This window comes from Lepisosteus oculatus, unplaced genomic scaffold (genome assembly GCF_040954835.1).
Source record: "Lepisosteus oculatus isolate fLepOcu1 unplaced genomic scaffold, fLepOcu1.hap2 HAP2_SCAFFOLD_144, whole genome shotgun sequence".
Classification (NCBI taxonomy): domain Eukaryota; kingdom Metazoa; phylum Chordata; class Actinopteri; order Semionotiformes; family Lepisosteidae; genus Lepisosteus; species Lepisosteus oculatus.
The window spans coordinates 116,172-135,971 of NW_027167693.1; the positions used below are offsets into that span (position 1 = coordinate 116,172).

The 19,800-nt window shown below is 36.7% G+C and overlaps 3 long non-coding RNA genes across 3 annotated transcripts; all 3 read left to right on the forward strand.

The window, feature by feature from the left end:
* Positions 1–807: 807 nt before the first annotated feature.
* Positions 808–1,725, forward strand: LOC138226655 (uncharacterized). Its single transcript, XR_011184619.1, has 3 exons — positions 808–920; positions 1,332–1,428; positions 1,641–1,725. It is a non-coding gene; the product is annotated as an uncharacterized lncRNA (long non-coding RNA).
* Positions 1,726–4,653: 2,928 nt separating this feature from the next.
* On the forward strand, positions 4,654–7,544 carry LOC138226651 (uncharacterized). Its single transcript, XR_011184614.1, has 7 exons — positions 4,654–4,671; positions 4,975–5,022; positions 5,319–5,380; positions 6,439–6,538; positions 6,677–6,738; positions 7,150–7,246; positions 7,458–7,544. It is a non-coding gene; the product is annotated as an uncharacterized lncRNA (long non-coding RNA).
* A 2,925-nt stretch (positions 7,545–10,469) lies between these two features.
* On the forward strand, positions 10,470–19,202 carry LOC138226643 (uncharacterized). The gene is made up of 9 exons (XR_011184607.1): positions 10,470–10,487; positions 10,791–10,838; positions 11,135–11,196; positions 12,255–12,354; positions 12,493–12,554; positions 18,079–18,178; positions 18,317–18,378; positions 18,790–18,886; positions 19,098–19,202. It is a non-coding gene; the product is annotated as an uncharacterized lncRNA (long non-coding RNA).
* Positions 19,203–19,800: the final 598 nt, after the last annotated feature.

Sequence of the window (19,800 nt, forward strand, 5' to 3'; positions counted from 1 at the left end):
GGAAAATACAGCAATACAGTAAAGCAACATACATGTCAATTAAATAAATAAAAATTAGGAAAGTCGTAATAAAATAAGAACAATTAAAGAGAACTAAAAAAAGAAACAGAAATAGAAAGAACAAAGAACCACTTTAACTTAAAGCAACATTTTCAAATGTTTTTTTAAAACAATGTACCGAGCTTGACTGCCTAATAAAAAGTGGAAGTGAGTTTCATAATTTAGAAGCATAAAAACAAAAAGCAGCCTCTCCACTCTTTCTGCATTTCACATGTGGTATTTGCAGTAGGCCAGTATGTGCAGATCTCAGGTCACGTATAGGAACATATGAAGACAGACATTCAGTAAGGTACAGACGTGCTAGGTCGCTTAAAGCTTTAAAAACAAGTAAAAGAACTTTCAAATTTATCCTAGATAATACAGGTGACCAGTGAAGTTTTTTCAAAACAGGAATGATATTCTCTTTCTTGTATTTGTTAGGATCTGTGCTACTGCATTTCGAACAAGTAGTACGGGATTTATTGTTTTCTTGGGAAGCCCACAAAACAGAGCATTATAATCATATCCACATCAATGTGAGCAATGGAGAAGTCAAATTAACGTGTCTAAATATCATCTAGTTCTATCCCAGGGAAGAGGGCTGTTGCCTACACAGACGACAAGACACAAAACGCTCAACTGTGCAAAACACGCATAAGGACATCAATCAGGAGGAACAAGGTAAAGTGTTTTTTCTTCTTCACCATGGTCATGTAGTTTCACTCCAAGCACTGTCATATGAAATAACTGTGGAAACGACCTCCCCAACATTTTGGGTTGTTGCATTTTGCTTCAATGAATTTTAACCTTTTCTTTTAGACATTAAGAGGAAGGACACATTCACCCTTGGTAGAGATTCAGTTGTTCTATGAGATGTCAAGGTGAGAATTAACCACTTCAGGGATAAGTCAATCCACATAACTGAAAAAGGGGCAATGAACAGGATATGGGGATTTTGCTAGTTATAAAGTACAATAATCATCATTACATGATCTAAGACTACTGAAGTATAAGCTGTGTCCCTGACTGATTAATTAGCAAATTCATCTTTGTAGAGTGCAGCTACTATCTATTCAGTGGCATTTCCTTAAAACAATTGTATTCCCACATTCTGAATATGGAGTGAGATCATGTAGAGAATGTTGGACTTGTAATAACTTATTGAAGGATAATAATAATCAACGAAAGTGCTTAAAAGTATCAACAAATGCCTTCAAAGTACTTGACACGTACTTTGCTTTCAAAAGTGAAACATAATTAATGCTTACGTAAGATTTCTCTTGACTTCTCAGGAGTATACTAACTCCAAGGACAAGTAACATCACAAACCATTATTTAAGTGCTGATGTTGGAGCTGCAATACTACTACCAAGACAAAAACTGATACAGGTAACACTGTTTTCAGATTTCTAAGAATTGCTAAAATAGTATGTTTACAGAGCATTCAGAGTTGAGAATATGACAAGTTCCTACCATCTCAAACACTGCCAATCTAGAACAAAAAAGAAAGTACTTGAACGCCTGCAGTAATCGAACACAAACCAGAACATATCAGTGCATGACAAGGAAATGTAGTCACAAAATGATTCTACCCTTTCAAGTCCCAAAAAGGACCGAGGAACTTACCGGAGGCGATACCTGGATTTCAAACAGAGTACAATGTAGCCACTGTAGGGGAGAAGATCACAGAGAGCTCTTCTCAGATTGCTCAGAGTCAGCCCCAGCACCCTGTCCTGACTGAAGCAGACAAAGTGGTCAAACAGGTAGGTAGAAATGAGTAAGGAACAGAGAGTATGGTTATTCTTGCATTGTTTTGTTCGTCTGTCAAAGAAAAGAGTGCTTCTGACTTTTGTCAATGTTCATCTTTATTTTAGGAGAAGAACAAACGGTGGTATCACACTTTGCTCAAGTGTATGATACCATGTGTGTACAGCAGACATCACCAAAGGAACAGGAGACACCTGAGTAGAGAACAAGAATATGAAAAGACTGATGAAAAAAAGCACCAGGAGAAATCCATTGAATATGCACAATCTCGTCCAGTATTTCAATGAAAAGTTTCAGTGTTGTTTTTAGTGTCGTCGTATTGCATACATTTAAAACAATGTGTCTTGTTTAATTAACAATTTGATTTACTTTAGTAAAAAGTGTTGTTTACTGTAGTCCTAGCATGGATGCAATTGTTAGAAAAAACTTGAATGAAAAACTGAATGTTTCATAGAATATGGGTTTGTGTTAACCCACACACCTAGGTGAAATGTTTGATTACGTTTACAAGACATAACACATAGTTCAGTTGAGTGTGAAAGGGAACAAAAGAGAAAGTCACAAACAAAACATTTGTGAAGGACTTGATGAATGTTTTTTCTTTAGAAATGACAAAAAATAAAGAATTTTTCAACAAGATGTCTTTCTATAGCGAGTTTCATTTGAGATAGTCTTTTCTTAGAAGTGCAAGAGTGGTATTCCCTACAACTTATTCCCCAATTTGATCATTCTCAGAAATTAGGAGACGGAAACCACACCTACTGTAATATTAGACCTTGTAACAAGGCAACTAGGTTTCAATGGCTTAAAAGGTGCAGAAAGAGGCTCATGTATAATGACCTCCAGTGTCCCACAGGTTTCCCAAATCATTTCTTAGTGTATGGAAAAAGAGGAAATAAAGTGTCTACAGAAAGCGTATACCCCCTTGAACTTTGTTCAGTTTGTTGCGCCAGTGCCCGAGTTTCATGCAATTAAATGAGGACCTCTATCTCACACCACATATGTTATACTTTCAATGGGAAAAAAGGAAATATTACAATTGTATACATTTTCACCCACATGTTAATATTTGGTAGAAGCCCTTTTCACAGCAATTTCAGCTGTGAGTCTGTTGGTAATGGGCTCCACCACCTCTGCACCAACAAGATTTGATAATATTTGAGAATTTCAGAAGTCTGTCTGGTTTAGCTGAAGAATCAGCTAAGGTAAGTTTCAGGAAGAGCATCTGATTTCTTTCAATAAAGCAGAACAGAGAAAAAACACACAATACAAAATCATGAGAATTTGTATCCATATGACACTTTGACTCGAATACTTTTATCAGACCTACACAGAGTATATACTGTACATACTTTTTCAGCCCAGGTTTATACATTTGGATCTGCCATTTGTAGGTGTTTTTGTGTCTTAGCTCAACACTGTGAAACCTGTAGTTACAAACATGGAGGATGAAGACATGAAGACATATATTGTACCTCTGACCGGCCTACCTTCCAAGAGGTGAAAGATGAAACTTTTCCTTTATCGTCAACTCAGTGAATGTCTCTAAACTTTCGAAAGCTGTAACAAAGAATAAGTTAAAAAACTTATTTTCATTGGACCCACAGAAAAGTCAAAGTTGTCCATAGAAATGCCCGTCTAAATCAGAAATCTACAGCACAAAGGCAGTGGCCTTTCGGGACATAAAAATGAAATCAGACTTTACTCAGACGAATTGCCCTTGGTCACGGACATCTTGCTATCAGTCACTACAAAGATGTTTTCTCTCGTGCCATGGCTTGCCTGACTTGCTTCTTCTGCTGGATGGCTTCTGGTCGCTGGTCAGGATCGACAGCCAGCATGTCCTGGAGCAGTGTCCTTAGCTCCGTGCTTATGGCTCTATTTACTTTCAGGGGGATGTGGAACTGCAGCCAGGGGTTCTCATCCAGGGCCTCTCCAACAGGCCCTGACAGACATATGCTCCTGTATCGGAAACACACTTTAGTTCAATTCTAAAATATTTCTCATAGGACTGAAGGAACCTTTGCCTGTTAAGAGTTAACAATTAGGTCCTCAAGAACTGTTTTACGGTTTTCTACACTCCTGGCTGGCCAAGGTCTCTTTAAGGTCTCTTAAGTGGAGGTGTAACTCATGTATCCTACATGTGATTTAGCAACATGAAAGGGAATAGCTTCTTATCGGATTATGGTCTTGGTTAACTGCCTAAGGCTGACCTAAGTGCCTAACTTTCTGACTTTCTTTATACCTTATATGTTAAGAAGCTTCTTCTGACCAATCAGAAATGTATGCTTTATGTATGAACATTTTGCTCATCAAAGTGAGTGAGAGACAAGGTTAACAGAAATTAGCCACGGCAGTAAATGACAGCATATTTTTGGGTTCTTAAATGGTCTCTACCTGGCACACCTGCAGTGCAAACTGACACACACTGTTTAGAGAAACAGCTACTCTATTACTAATATTAATGAAACATTTCTTATTCTATGGAACAAAAACAAACAGTAAAACTAAAACACAGATCTCTTAGCTTCCTATTTCATGAACCAGATGACTGAATGACCAAGCCTAGCTAGTAGCCAGAACCCCAGTTAACCCTCCGTAACACAAAGTTGAACCACACGACAGGAACTCTTTCAAACTGAGTGAAAATCATAAATGGATCCATAACTTTACATCAATTTACTATGTTGTGCCAATACCTGCATTTACATTTAGAACGAATGATGTCATAGAACCAGCATCACACCAGTTCCAGGTGTCTCCAAGGAGACAACAGAACTTCAGTTGTGTTTGCTAAAATACACACTTTGAAACATACTGTAACACTTAGTTAACATGTCTGGTTTAGTTGAAGAATCGGCTAAGGTAAGTTTCAGGGTTTAATGGTGGGATGGCACCTGTGCTTTTTTCCCCCAACCGCTAGAATATGATTCGCACCAAACCCAAAAGAAATACTGCACAGTTCAGGAACTTCATCAACCTAGCAACTGTAAAATAAGCTTACAAACAACTGAATTGAAATGCCAAAAAGTTCAGAGAAAGGCACAAACTATGTTTACTTGGGGTTTACAAAATTAAAGCTAACTAAAACTGTAATGATAAACAATCATGCTGCCAATGGACAGAGAAATATCATGTTTTTTGAATAATGTATTATTTGTTACATAGGAACCCAGTATAAGGGAATCCCTTGCGATCCTGTCTGCAGAGATAAAGGTAAGTATTGTTTTCTCTTTAGCTCTGTCACTCCAAGAAATATAATGAACATAAATATATTTGCCAATCTTTTCATAGTAATCCAAACAACTCTGCGTGTATCTGACATTTGTAATATTTATCTACCGCAGTATAATTCTTCTGGCAAGGCGATTGGTATTGTACCTTGAAAGAAAACTGATTGGAAATGTCATGTACTCTATGGTTTCTATTGATGTCAAGTGGCAAATGTTGACTGGTTATGTTATGTGAATCTTAGGAAATGGTCATTTTTCAATCGAGTCTATGTTTCTCAGAATTTGAGACAGAGAGGTCAATCTCTGCAATCCGAGCTGAGGGCATTTCTTGGAATGGAAAGGTAAGAGCAACGTGTTCTTTGATATTCTCTTAAGACTCTTCGCCAGATTTAACGATGAAAAATGTAAATAATAATAACAAACATTATTTTATATAGTGCCTTGAAAGGTGGCTTCTTTACAGAATGACAAAACCAACTACAATAAATAATACACAAGATATGCATGATGACAATACACAGTTAGAGGAGACAGTAGATGGTCATTGTCAGTGTATTCTGAAGGTAGTTTTCCAATTTTTTGGAACGGGGTAAAAGAGGCCACCTCTACTAGAATCTTTGTCCTAACCAAAAATGTAACAAAGTATAATAATAATATTAAAAATAATAATAATAAACTTTATCTATAGAGCACCTTTCATACAAATAGTGCTTTGGTGCTTTAAAAACCAAGCGTAAAAATAAAATATTAAAATTGAGAGATATACTTTCAGTTGTAAAGGAAAATACAGCAATACAGTAAAGCAACATACATGTCAATTAAATAAATAAAAATTAGGAAAGTCGTAATAAAATAAGAACAATTAAAGAGAACTAAAAAAAGAAACAGAAATAGAAAGAACAAAGAACCACTTTAACTTAAAGCAACATTTTCAAATGTTTTTTTAAAACAATGTACCGAGCTTGACTGCCTAATAAAAAGTGGAAGTGAGTTTCATAATTTAGAAGCATAAAAACAAAAAGCAGCCTCTCCACTCTTTCTGCATTTCACATGTGGTATTTGCAGTAGGCCAGTATGTGCAGATCTCAGGTCACGTATAGGAACATATGAAGACAGACATTCAGTAAGGTACAGACGTGCTAGGTCGCTTAAAGCTTTAAAAACAAGTAAAAGAACTTTCAAATTTATCCTAGATAATACAGGTGACCAGTGAAGTTTTTTCAAAACAGGAATGATATTCTCTTTCTTGTATTTGTTAGGATCTGTGCTACTGCATTTCGAACAAGTAGTACGGGATTTATTGTTTTCTTGGGAAGCCCACAAAACAGAGCATTATAATCATATCCACATCAATGTGAGCAATGGAGAAGTCAAATTAACGTGTCTAAATATCATCTAGTTCTATCCCAGGGAAGAGGGCTGTTGCCTACACAGACGACAAGACACAAAACGCTCAACTGTGCAAAACACGCATAAGGACATCAGTCAGGAGGAACAAGGTAAAGTGTTTTTTCTTCTTCACCATGGTCATGTAGTTTCACTCCAAGCACTGTCATATGAAATAACTGTGGAAACGACCTCCCCAACATTTTGGGTTGTTGCATTTTGCTTCAGGGAATTTTAACCTTTTCTTTTAGACATTAAGAGGAAGGACACATTCACCCTTGGTAGAGATTCAGTTGTTCTATGAGATGTCAAGGTGAGAATTAACCACTTCAGGGATAAGTCAATCCACATAACTGAAAAAGGGGCAATGAACAGGATATGGGGATTTTGCTAGTTATAAAGTACAATAATCATCATTACATGATCTAAGACTACTGAAGTATAAGCTGTGTCCCTGACTGATTAATTAGCAAATTCATCTTTGTAGAGTGCAGCTACTATCTATTCAGTGGCATTTCCTTAAAACAATTGTATTCCCACATTCTGAATATGGAGTGAGATCATGTAGAGAATGTTGGACTTGTAATAACTAATTGAAGGATAATAATAATCAACGAAAGTGCTTAAAAGTATCAACAAATGCCTTCAAAGTACTTGACACGTACTTTGCTTTCAAAAGTGAAACATAATTAATGCTTACGTAAGATTTCTTTTGACTTCTCAGGAGTATACTAACTCCAAGGACAAGTAACATCACAAACCATTATTTAAGTGCTGATGTTGGAGCTGCAATACTACTACCAAGACAAAAAATGATACAGGTAACACTGCTTTCAGATTTCTAAGAATTGCTAAAATAGTATGTTTACAGAGCATTCAGAGTTGAGAATATGACAAGTTCCTACCATCTCAAACACTGCCAATCTAGAACAAAAAGAAAGTACTTGAACGCCTGCAGTAATCGAACACAAACCAGAACATATCAGTGCATGACAAGGAAATGTAGTCACAAAATGATTCTACCCTTTCAAGTCCCAAAAAGGACCGAGGAACTTACCGGAGGCGATACCTGGATTTCAAACAGAGTACAATGTAGCCACTGTAGGGGAGAAGATCACAGAGAGCTCTTCTCAGATTGCTCAGAGTCAGCCCCAGCACCCTGTCCTGACTGAAGCAGACAAAGTGGTCAAACAGGCAGGTAGAAATGAGTAAGGAACAGAGAGTATGGTTATTCTTGCATTATTTTGTTCGTCTGTCAAAGAAAAGAGTGCTTCTGACTTTTGTCAATGTTCATCTTTATTTTAGGAGAAGAACAAACGGTGGTATCACACTTTGCTCAAGTGTATGATACCATGTGTGTACAGCAGACATCACCAAAGGAACAGGAGACACCTGAGTAGAGAACAAGAATATGAAAAGACTGATGAAAAAAAGCACCAGGAGAAATCCATTGAATATGCACAATCTCGTCCAGTATTTCAATGAAAAGTTTCAGTGTTGTTTTTAGTGTCGTCGTATTGCATACATTTAAAACAATGTGTCTTGTTTAATGAACAATTTCATTTACTTTAGTAAAAAGTGTTGTTTACTGTAGTCCTAGCATGGATGCAATTGTTAGAAAAAACTTGAATGAAAAACTGAATGTTTCATACAATATGGGTTTGTGTTAACCCACACACCTAAGTGAAATGTTTGATTACGTTTACAAGACATAACACATAGTTCAGTTGAGTGTGAAAGGGAACAACAGAGAAAGTCACAAACAAAACATTTGTGAAGGACTTGATGAATGTTTTTTCTTTAAAAATGACAAAAAATAAAGAATTTTTCAACAAGATGTCTTTCTATAGCGAGTTTCATTTGAGATAGTCTTTTCTTAGAAGTGCAAGAGTGGTATTCCCTACAACTTATTCCCCAATTTGATCATTCTCAGAAATTAGGAGACGGAAACCACACCTACTGTAATATTAGACCTTGTAACAAGGCAACTAGGTTTCAATGGCTTAAAAGGTGCAGAAAGAGGCTCATGTATAATGACCTCCAGTGTCCCACAGGTTTCCCAAATCATTTCTTAGAGTATGGAAAAAGAGGAAATAAAGTGTCTACAGAAAGCGTATACCCCTTGAACTTTGTTCAGTTTGTTGCGCCAGTGCCAGAGTTTCATGCAATTAAATGAGGACCTCTTTCTCACACCACATATGTTATACTTTCAAAGGGAAAAAAGGAAATATTACAATTGTATACATTTTCACCCACATGTTAATATTTGGTAGAAGCCCTTTTCACAGCAATTTCAGCTGTGAGTCTGTTGGTAATGGGCTCCACCACCTCTGAACTAACAAGATTTGATAATATTTGAGAATTTCAGAGGTCTGTCTGGTTTAGCTGAAGAATCAGCTAAGGTAAGTTTCAGGAAGAGCATCTGATTTCTTTCAATAAAGCAGAACAGAGAAAAAACACACAATACAAAATCATGAGAATTTGTATCCATATGACACTTTGACTCGAATACTTTTATCAGACCTACACAGAGTATATACTGTACATACTTTTTCAGCCCAGGTTTATACATTTGGATCTGCCATTTGTAGGTGTTTTTGTGTCTTAGCTCAACACTGTGAAACCTGTAGTTACAAACATGGAGGATGAAGACATGAAGACATATATTGTACCTCTGACCGGCCTACCTTCCAAGAGGTGAAAGATGAAACTTTTCCTTTATCGTCAACTCAGTGAATGTCTCTAAACTTTCGAAAGCTGTAACAAAGAATAAGTTAAAAAACTTATTTTCATTGGACCCACAGAAAAGTCAAAGTTGTCCATAGAAATGCCCGTCTAAATCAGAAATCTACAGCACAAAGGCAGTGGCCTTTCGGGACATAAAAATGAAATCAGACTTTACTCAGACGAATTGCCCTTGGTCACGGACATCTTGCTATCAGTCACTACAAAGATGTTTTCTCTCGTGCCATGGCTTGCCTGACTTGCTTCTTCTGCTGGATGGCTTCTGGTCGCTGGTCAGGATCGACAGCCAGCATGTCCTGGAGCAGTGTCCTTAGCTCCGTGCTTATGGCTCTATTTACTTTCAGGGGGATGTGGAACTGCAGCCAGGGGTTCTCATCCAGGGCCTCTCCAACAGGCCCTGACAGACATATGCTCCTGTATCGGAAACACACTTTAGTTCAATTCTAAAATATTTCTCATAGGACTGAAGGAACCTTTGCCTGTTAAGAGTTAACAATTAGGTCCTCAAGAACTGTTTTACGGTTTTCTACACTCCTGGCTGGCCAAGGTCTCTTTAAGGTCTCTTAAGTGGAGGTGTAACTCATGTATCCTACATGTGATTTAGCAACATGAAAGGGAATAGCTTCTTATCGGATTATGGTCTTGGTTAACTGCCTAAGGCTGACCTAAGTGCCTAACTTTCTGACTTTCTTTATACCTTATATGTTAAGAAGCTTCTTCTGACCAATCAGAAATGTATGCTTTATGTATGAACATTTTGCTCATCAAAGTGAGTGAGAGACAAGGTTAACAGAAATTAGCCACGGCAGTAAATGACAGCATATTTTTGGGTTCTTAAATGGTCTCTACCTGGCACACCTGCAGTGCAAACTGACACACACTGTTTAGAGAAACAGCTACTCTATTACTAATATTAATGAAACATTTCTTATTCTATGGAACAAAAACAAACAGTAAAACTAAAACACAGATCTCTTAGCTTCCTATTTCATGAACCAGATGACTGAATGACCAAGCCTAGCTAGTAGCCAGAACCCCAGTTAACCCTCCGTAACACAAAGTTGAACCACACGACAGGAACTCTTTCAAACTGAGTGAAAATCATAAATGGATCCATAACTTTACATCAATTTACTATGTTGTGCCAATACCTGCATTTACATTTAGAACGAATGATGTCATAGAACCAGCATCACACCAGTTCCAGGTGTCTCCAAGGAGACAACAGAACTTCAGTTGTGTTTGCTAAAATACACACTTTGAAACATACTGTAACACTTAGTTAACATGTCTGGTTTAGTTGAAGAATCGGCTAAGGTAAGTTTCAGGGTTTAATGGTGGGATGGCACCTGTGCTTTTTTCCCCCAACCGCTAGAATATGATTCGCACCAAACCCAAAAGAAATACTGCACAGTTCAGGAACTTCATCAACCTAGCAACTGTAAAATAAGCTTACAAACAACTGAATTGAAATGCCAAAAAGTTCAGAGAAAGGCACAAACTATGTTTACTTGGGGTTTACAAAATTAAAGCTAACTAAAACTGTAATGATAAACAATCATGCTGCCAATGGACAGAGAAATATCATGTTTTTTGAATAATGTATTATTTGTTACATAGGAACCCAGTATAAGGGAATCCCTTGCGATCCTGTCTGCAGAGATAAAGGTAAGTATTGTTTTCTCTTTAGCTCTGTCACTCCAAGAAATATAATGAACATAAATATATTTGCCAATCTTTTCATAGTAATCCAAACAACTCTGCGTGTATCTGACATTTGTAATATTTATCTACCGCAGTATAATTCTTCTGGCAAGGCGATTGGTATTGTACCTTGAAAGAAAACTGATTGGAAATGTCATGTACTCTATGGTTTCTATTGATGTCAAGTGGCAAATGTTGACTGGTTATGTTATGTGAATCTTAGGAAATGGTCATTTTTCAATCGAGTCTATGTTTCTCAGAATTTGAGACAGAGAGGTCAATCTCTGCAATCCGAGCTGAGGGCATTTCTTGGAATGGAAAGGTAAGAGCAACGTGTTCTTTGATATTCTCTTAAGACTCTTCGCCAGATTTAACGATGAAAAATGTAAATAATAATAACAAACATTATTTTATATAGTGCCTTGAAAGGTGGCTTCTTTACAGAATGACAAAACCAACTACAATAAATAATACACAAGATATGCATGATGACAATACACAGTTAGAGGAGACAGTAGATGGTCATTGTCAGTGTATTCTGAAGGTAGTTTTCCAATTTTTTGGAACGGGGTAAAAGATACCACCTCTACTAGAATCTTTGTCCTAACCAAAAATGTAACAAAGTATAATAATAATATTAAAAATAATAATAATAAACTTTATCTATAGAGCACCTTTCATACAAATAGTGCTTTGGTGCTTTAAAAACCAAGCGTAAAAATAAAATATTAAAATTGAGAGATATACTTTCAGTTGTAAAGGAAAATACAGCAATACAGTAAAGCAACATACATGTCAATTAAATAAATAAAAATTAGGAAAGTCGTAATAAAATAAGAACAATTAAAGAGAACTAAAAAAAGAAACAGAAATAGAAAGAACAAAGAACCACTTTAACTTAAAGCAACATTTTCAAATGTTTTTTTAAAACAATGTACCGAGCTTGACTGCCTAATAAAAAGTGGAAGTGAGTTTCATAATTTAGAAGCATAAAAACAAAAAGCAGCCTCTCCACTCTTTCTGCATTTCACATGTGGTATTTGCAGTAGGCCAGTATGTGCAGATCTCAGGTCACGTATAGGAACATATGAAGACAGACATTCAGTAAGGTACAGACGTGCTAGGTCGCTTAAAGCTTTAAAAACAAGTAAAAGAACTTTCAAATTTATCCTAGATAATACAGGTGACCAGTGAAGTTTTTTCAAAACAGGAATGATATTCTCTTTCTTGTATTTGTTAGGATCTGTGCTACTGCATTTCGAACAAGTAGTACGGGATTTATTGTTTTCTTGGGAAGCCCACAAAACAGAGCATTATAATCATATCCACATCAATGTGAGCAATGGAGAAGTCAAATTAACGTGTCTAAATATCATCTAGTTCTATCCCAGGGAAGAGGGCTGTTGCCTACACAGACGACAAGACACAAAACGCTCAACTGTGCAAAACACGCATAAGGACATCAGTCAGGAGGAACAAGGTAAAGTGTTTTTTCTTCTTCACCATGGTCATGTAGTTTCACTCCAAGCACTGTCATATGAAATAACTGTGGAAACGACCTCCCCAACATTTTGGGTTGTTGCATTTTGCTTCAGGGAATTTTAACCTTTTCTTTTAGACATTAAGAGGAAGGACACATTCACCCTTGGTAGAGATTCAGTTGTTCTATGAGATGTCAAGGTGAGAATTAACCACTTCAGGGATAAGTCAATCCACATAACTGAAAAAGGGGCAATGAACAGGATATGGGGATTTTGCTAGTTATAAAGTACAATAATCATCATTACATGATCTAAGACTACTGAAGTATAAGCTGTGTCCCTGACTGATTAATTAGCAAATTCATCTTTGTAGAGTGCAGCTACTATCTATTCAGTGGCATTTCCTTAAAACAATTGTATTCCCACATTCTGAATATGGAGTGAGATCATGTAGAGAATGTTGGACTTGTAATAACTAATTGAAGGATAATAATAATCAACGAAAGTGCTTAAAAGTATCAACAAATGCCTTCAAAGTACTTGACACGTACTTTGCTTTCAAAAGTGAAACATAATTAATGCTTACGTAAGATTTCTTTTGACTTCTCAGGAGTATACTAACTCCAAGGACAAGTAACATCACAAACCATTATTTAAGTGCTGATGTTGGAGCTGCAATACTACTACCAAGACAAAAAATGATACAGGTAACACTGCTTTCAGATTTCTAAGAATTGCTAAAATAGTATGTTTACAGAGCATTCAGAGTTGAGAATATGACAAGTTCCTACCATCTCAAACACTGCCAATCTAGAACAAAAAGAAAGTACTTGAACGCCTGCAGTAATCGAACACAAACCAGAACATATCAGTGCATGACAAGGAAATGTAGTCACAAAATGATTCTACCCTTTCAAGTCCCAAAAAGGACCGAGGAACTTACCGGAGGCGATACCTGGATTTCAAACAGAGTACAATGTAGCCACTGTAGGGGAGAAGATCACAGAGAGCTCTTCTCAGATTGCTCAGAGTCAGCCCCAGCACCCTGTCCTGACTGAAGCAGACAAAGTGGTCAAACAGGCAGGTAGAAATGAGTAAGGAACAGAGAGTATGGTTATTCTTGCATTATTTTGTTCGTCTGTCAAAGAAAAGAGTGCTTCTGACTTTTGTCAATGTTCATCTTTATTTTAGGAGAAGAACAAACGGTGGTATCACACTTTGCTCAAGTGTATGATACCATGTGTGTACAGCAGACATCACCAAAGGAACAGGAGACACCTGAGTAGAGAACAAGAATATGAAAAGACTGATGAAAAAAAGCACCAGGAGAAATCCATTGAATATGCACAATCTCGTCCAGTATTTCAATGAAAAGTTTCAGTGTTGTTTTTAGTGTCGTCGTATTGCATACATTTAAAACAATGTGTCTTGTTTAATGAACAATTTCATTTACTTTAGTAAAAAGTGTTGTTTACTGTAGTCCTAGCATGGATGCAATTGTTAGAAAAAACTTGAATGAAAAACTGAATGTTTCATACAATATGGGTTTGTGTTAACCCACACACCTAAGTGAAATGTTTGATTACGTTTACAAGACATAACACATAGTTCAGTTGAGTGTGAAAGGGAACAACAGAGAAAGTCACAAACAAAACATTTGTGAAGGACTTGATGAATGTTTTTTCTTTAAAAATGACAAAAAATAAAGAATTTTTCAACAAGATGTCTTTCTATAGCGAGTTTCATTTGAGATAGTCTTTTCTTAGAAGTGCAAGAGTGGTATTCCCTACAACTTATTCCCCAATTTGATCATTCTCAGAAATTAGGAGACGGAAACCACACCTACTGTAATATTAGACCTTGTAACAAGGCAACTAGGTTTCAATGGCTTAAAAGGTGCAGAAAGAGGCTCATGTATAATGACCTCCAGTGTCCCACAGGTTTCCCAAATCATTTCTTAGAGTATGGAAAAAGAGGAAATAAAGTGTCTACAGAAAGCGTATACCCCTTGAACTTTGTTCAGTTTGTTGCGCCAGTGCCAGAGTTTCATGCAATTAAATGAGGACCTCTTTCTCACACCACATATGTTATACTTTCAATGGGAAAAAAGGAAATATTACAATTGTATACATTTTCACCCACATGTTAATATTTGGTAGAAGCCCTTTTCACAGCAATTTCAGCTGTGAGTCTGTTGGTAATGGGCTCCACCACCTCTGAACTAACAAGATTTGATAATATTTGAGAATTTCAGAGGTCTGTCTGGTTTAGCTGAAGAATCAGCTAAGGTAAGTTTCAGGAAGAGCATCTGATTTCTTTCAATAAAGCAGAACAGAGAAAAAACACACAATACAAAATCATGAGAATTTGTATCCATATGACACTTTGACTCGAATACTTTTATCAGACCTACACAGAGTATATACTGTACACACTTTTTCAGCCCAGGTTTATACATTTGATACATTTGGAACTGCCATTTGTAGGTGTTTTTGTGTCTTAGCTCAACACTGTGAAACCTGTAGTTACAAACATGGAGGATGAAGACATGAAGACATATATTGTACCTCTGACCGGCCTACCTTCCAAGAGGTGAAAGATGAAACTTTTCCTTTATCGTCAACTCAGTGAATGTCTTTAAACTTTCGAAAACTGTAACAAAGAATAAGTTAAAAAACTTATTTTCATTGGACCCACAGAAAAGTCAAAGTTGTCCATAGAAATGCCCGTCTAAATCAGAAATCTACAGCACAAAGGCAGTGGCCTTTCGGGACATAAAAATGAAATCAGACTTTACTCAGACGAATTGCCCTTGGTCACGGACATCTTGCTATCAGTCACTACAAAGATGTTTTCTCTCGTGCCATGGCTTGCCTGACTTGCTTCTTCTGCTGGATGGCTTCTGGTCGCTGGTCAGGATCGACAGCCAGCATGTCCTGGAGCAGTGTCCTTTGCTCCGTGCTTATGGCTCTATTTACTTTCAGGGGGATGTGGAACTGCAGCCAGGGGTTCTCATCCAGGGCCTCTCCAACAGGCCCTGACAGACATATGCTCCTGTATCGGAAACACACTTTAGTTCAATTCTAAAATATTTCTCATAGGACTGAAGGAACCTTTGCCTGTTAAGAGTTAACAATTAGGTCCTCAAGAACTGTTTTACGGTTTTCTACACTCCTGGCTGGCCAAGGTCTCTTTAAGGTCTCTTAAGTGGAGGTGTAACTCATGTATCCTACATGTGATTTAGCAACATGAAAGGGAATAGCTTCTTATCGGATTATGGTCTTGGTTAACTGCCTAAGGCTGACCTAAGTGCCTAACTTTCTGACTTTCTTTATACCTTATATGTTAAGAAGCTTCTTCTGACCAATCAGAAATGTATGCTTTATGTATGAACATTTTGCTCATCAAAGTGAGTGAGAGACAAGGTTAACAGAAATTAGCCACGGCAGTAAATGACAGCATATTTTTGGGTTCTTAAATGGTCTCTACCTGGCACACCTGCACTGCAAACTGACACACACTGTTTAGAGAAACAGCTACTCTATTACTAATATTAATGAAACATTTCTTATTCTATGGAACAAAAACAAACAGTAAAACTAAAACACAGATCTCTTAGCTTCCTATTTCATGAACCAGATGACTGAATGACCAAGCCTAACTAGTAGCCAGAACCCCAGTTAACCCTCCGTAACACAAACTTTAACCACACGACAAGAACTCTTTCAAACTGAGTGAAAATCATAAATGGATCCATAACTTTACATCAATTTACTATGTTGTGCCAATACCTGCATTTACATTTAGAACGAATGATGTCATAGAACCAGCATCACACCAGTTCCAGGTGTCTCCAAGGAGACAACAGAACTTCAGTTGTGTTTGCTAAAATACACACTTTGAAACATACTGTAACACTTAGTTAACATGTCTGGTTTAGTTGAAGAATCGGCTAAGGTAAGTTTCAGGGTTTAATGGTGGGATGGCACCTGTGCTTTTTTCCCCCAACCGCTAGAATATGATTCGCACCAAACCCAAAAGAAATACTGCACAGTTCAGGAACTTCATCAACCTAGCAACTGTAAAATAAGCTTACAAACAACTGAATTGAAATGCCAAAAAGTTCAGAGAAAGGCACAAACTATGTTTACTTGGGGTTTACAAAATTAAAGCTAACTAAAACTGTAATGATAAACAATCATGCTGCCAATGGACAGAGAAATATCATGTTTTTTGAATAATGTATTATTTGTTACATAGGAACCCAGTATAAGGGAATCCCTTGCGATCCTGTCTGCAGAGATAAAGGTAAGTATTGTTTTCTCTTTAGCTCTGTCACTCCAAGAAATATAATGAACATAAATATATTTGCCAATCTTTTCATAGTAATCCAAACAACTCTGCGTGTATCTGACATTTGTAATATTTATCTACCGCAGTATAACTCTTCTGGCAAGGCGATTGGTATTGTACCTTGAAAGAAAACTGATTGGAAATGTCATGTACTCTATGGTTTCTATTGATGTCAAGTGGCAAATGTTGACTGGTGATGTTATGTGAATCTTAGGAAATGGTCATTTTTCAATCGAGTCTATGTTTCTCAGAATTTGAGACAGAGAGGTCAATCTCTGCAATTCGAGCTGAGGGCATTTCTTGGAATGGAAAGGTAAGAGCAACTTGTTCTTTGATATTCTCTTAAGACTCTTCACCAGATTTAACGATGAAAACTGTAAATAATAATAACAAACATTATTTTATATAGTGCCTTGAAAGGTGGCTTCTTTACAGAATGACAAAACCAACTACAATAAATAATACACAAGATATGCATGATGACAATACACAGTTAGAGGAGACAGTAGATGGTCATTGTCAGTGTATTCTGAAGGTAGTTTTCCAATTTTTTGGAACGGGGTAAAAGAGGCCACCTCTACTAGAATCTTTGTCCTAACCAAAAATGTAACAAAGTATAATAATAATATTAAAAATAATAATAATAAACTTTATCTATAGAGCACCTTTCATACAAATAGTGCTTTGGTGCTTTAAAAACCAAGCGTAAAAATAAAATATTAAAATTGAGAGATATACTCTCAGTTGTAAAGGAAAATACAGCAATACAGTAAAGCAACATACATGTCAATTAAATAAATAAAAATTAGGAAAGTCGTAATAAAATAAGAACAATTAAAGACAACTAAAAAAAGAAACAGAAATAGAAAGAACAAAGAACCACTTTAACTAAAAGCAACATTTTCAAATGTTTTTTAAAACAATGTACCGAGCTTGACTGCCTAATAAAAAGTGGAAGTGAGTTTCATAATTTGGAAGCATAAAAACAAAAAGCAGCCTCTCCACTCTTTCTGCATTTCACATGTGGTATTTGCAGTAGGCCAGTATGTGCAGATCTCAGGTCACGTATAGGAACATATGAAGACAGACATTCAGTAAGGTACAGACGTGCTAGGTCGCTTAAAGCTTTAAAAACAAGTAAAAGAACTTTCAAATTTATCCTAGATAATACAGGTGACCAGTGAAGTTTTTTCAAAACAGGAATGATATTCTCTTTCTTGTATTTGTTAGGATCTGTGCTACTGCATTTCGAACAAGTAGTAAGGGATTTATTGTTTTCTTGGGAAGCCCACAAAACAGAGCATTATAATCATATCCACATCAATGTGAGCAATGGAGAAGTCAAATTAACGTGTCTAAATATCATCTAGTTCTATCCCAGGGAAGAGGGCTGTTGCCTACACAGACGACAAGACACAAAACGCTCAACTGTGCAAAACACGCATAAGGACATCAGTCAGGAGGAACAAGGTAAAGTGTTTTTTCTTCTTCACCATGGTCATGTAGTTTCACTCCAAGCACTGTCATATGAAATAACTGTGGAAACGACCTCCCCAACGTTTTGGGTTGTTGCATTTTGCTTCAATGAATTTTAACCTTTTCTTTTAGACATTAAGAGGAAGGACACATTCACCCTTGGTAGAGATTCAGTTGTTCTATGAGATGTCAAGGTGAGAATTAACCACTTCAGGGATAAGTCAATCCACATAACTGAAAAAGGGGCAATGAACAGGATATGGGGATTTTGCTAGTTATAAAGTACAATAATCATCATTACATGATCTAAGACTACTGAAGTATAAGCTGTGTCCCTGACTGATTAATTAGCAAATTCATCTTTGTAGAGTGCAGCTACTATCTATTCAGTGGCATTTCCTTAAAACAATTGTATTCCCACATTCTGAATATGGAGTGAGATCATGTAGAGAATGTTGGACTTGTAATAACTAATTGAAGGATAATAATAATCAACGAAAGTGCTTAAAAGTATCAACAAATGCCTTCAAAGTACTTGACACGTACTTTGCTTTCAAAAGTGAAACATAATTAATGCTTACGTAAGATTTCTCTTGACTTCTCAGGAGTATACTAACTCCAAGGACAAGTAACATCACAAACCATTATTTAAGTGCTGATGTTGGAGCTGCAATACTACTACCAAGACAAAAAATGATACAGGTAACACTGCTTTCAGATTTCTAAGAATTGCTAAAATAGTATGTTTACAGAGCATTCAGAGTTGAGAATATGACAAGTTCCTACCATCTCAAACACTGCCAATCTAGAACAAAAAGAAAGTACTTGAACGCCTGCAGTAATCGAACACAAACCAGAACATATCAGTGCATGACAAGGAAATGTAGTCACAAAATGATTCTGCCCTTTCAAGTCCCAAAAAGGACCGAGGAACTTACCGGAGGCGATACCTGGATTTCAAACAGAGTACAATGTAGCCACTGTAGGGGAGAAGATCACAGAGAGCTCTTCTCAGATTGCTCAGAGTCAGCCCCAGCACCCTGTCCTGACTGAAGCAGACAAAGTGGTCAAACAGGTAGGTAGAAATGAGTAAGGAACAGAGAGTATGGTTATTCTTGCATTGTTTTGTTCGTCTGTCAAAGAAAAGAGTGCTTCTGACTTTTGTCAATGTTCATCTTTATTTTAGGAGAAGAACAAACGGTGGTATCACACTTTGCTCAAGTGTATGATACCATGTGTGTACAGCAGACATCACCAAAGGAACAGGAGACACCTGAGTAGAGAACAAGAACATGAAAAGACTGATGAAAAAAAGCACCAGGAGAAATCCATTGAATATGCACAATCTCGTACAGTATTTCAATGAAAAGTTTCAGTGTTGTTTTTAGTGTCGTCGTATTGCATACATTTAAAACAATGTGTCTTGTTTAATGAACAATTTCATTTATTTCAGTAAAAAGTGTTGTTTACTGTACTCCTAGCATGGATGCAATTGTTAGAAAAAACTTGAATGAAAAACTGAATGTTTCATACAATATGGGTTTGTGTTAACCCACACACCTAAGTGAAATGTTTGATTACGTTTACAAGACATAACACATAGTTCAGTTGAGTGT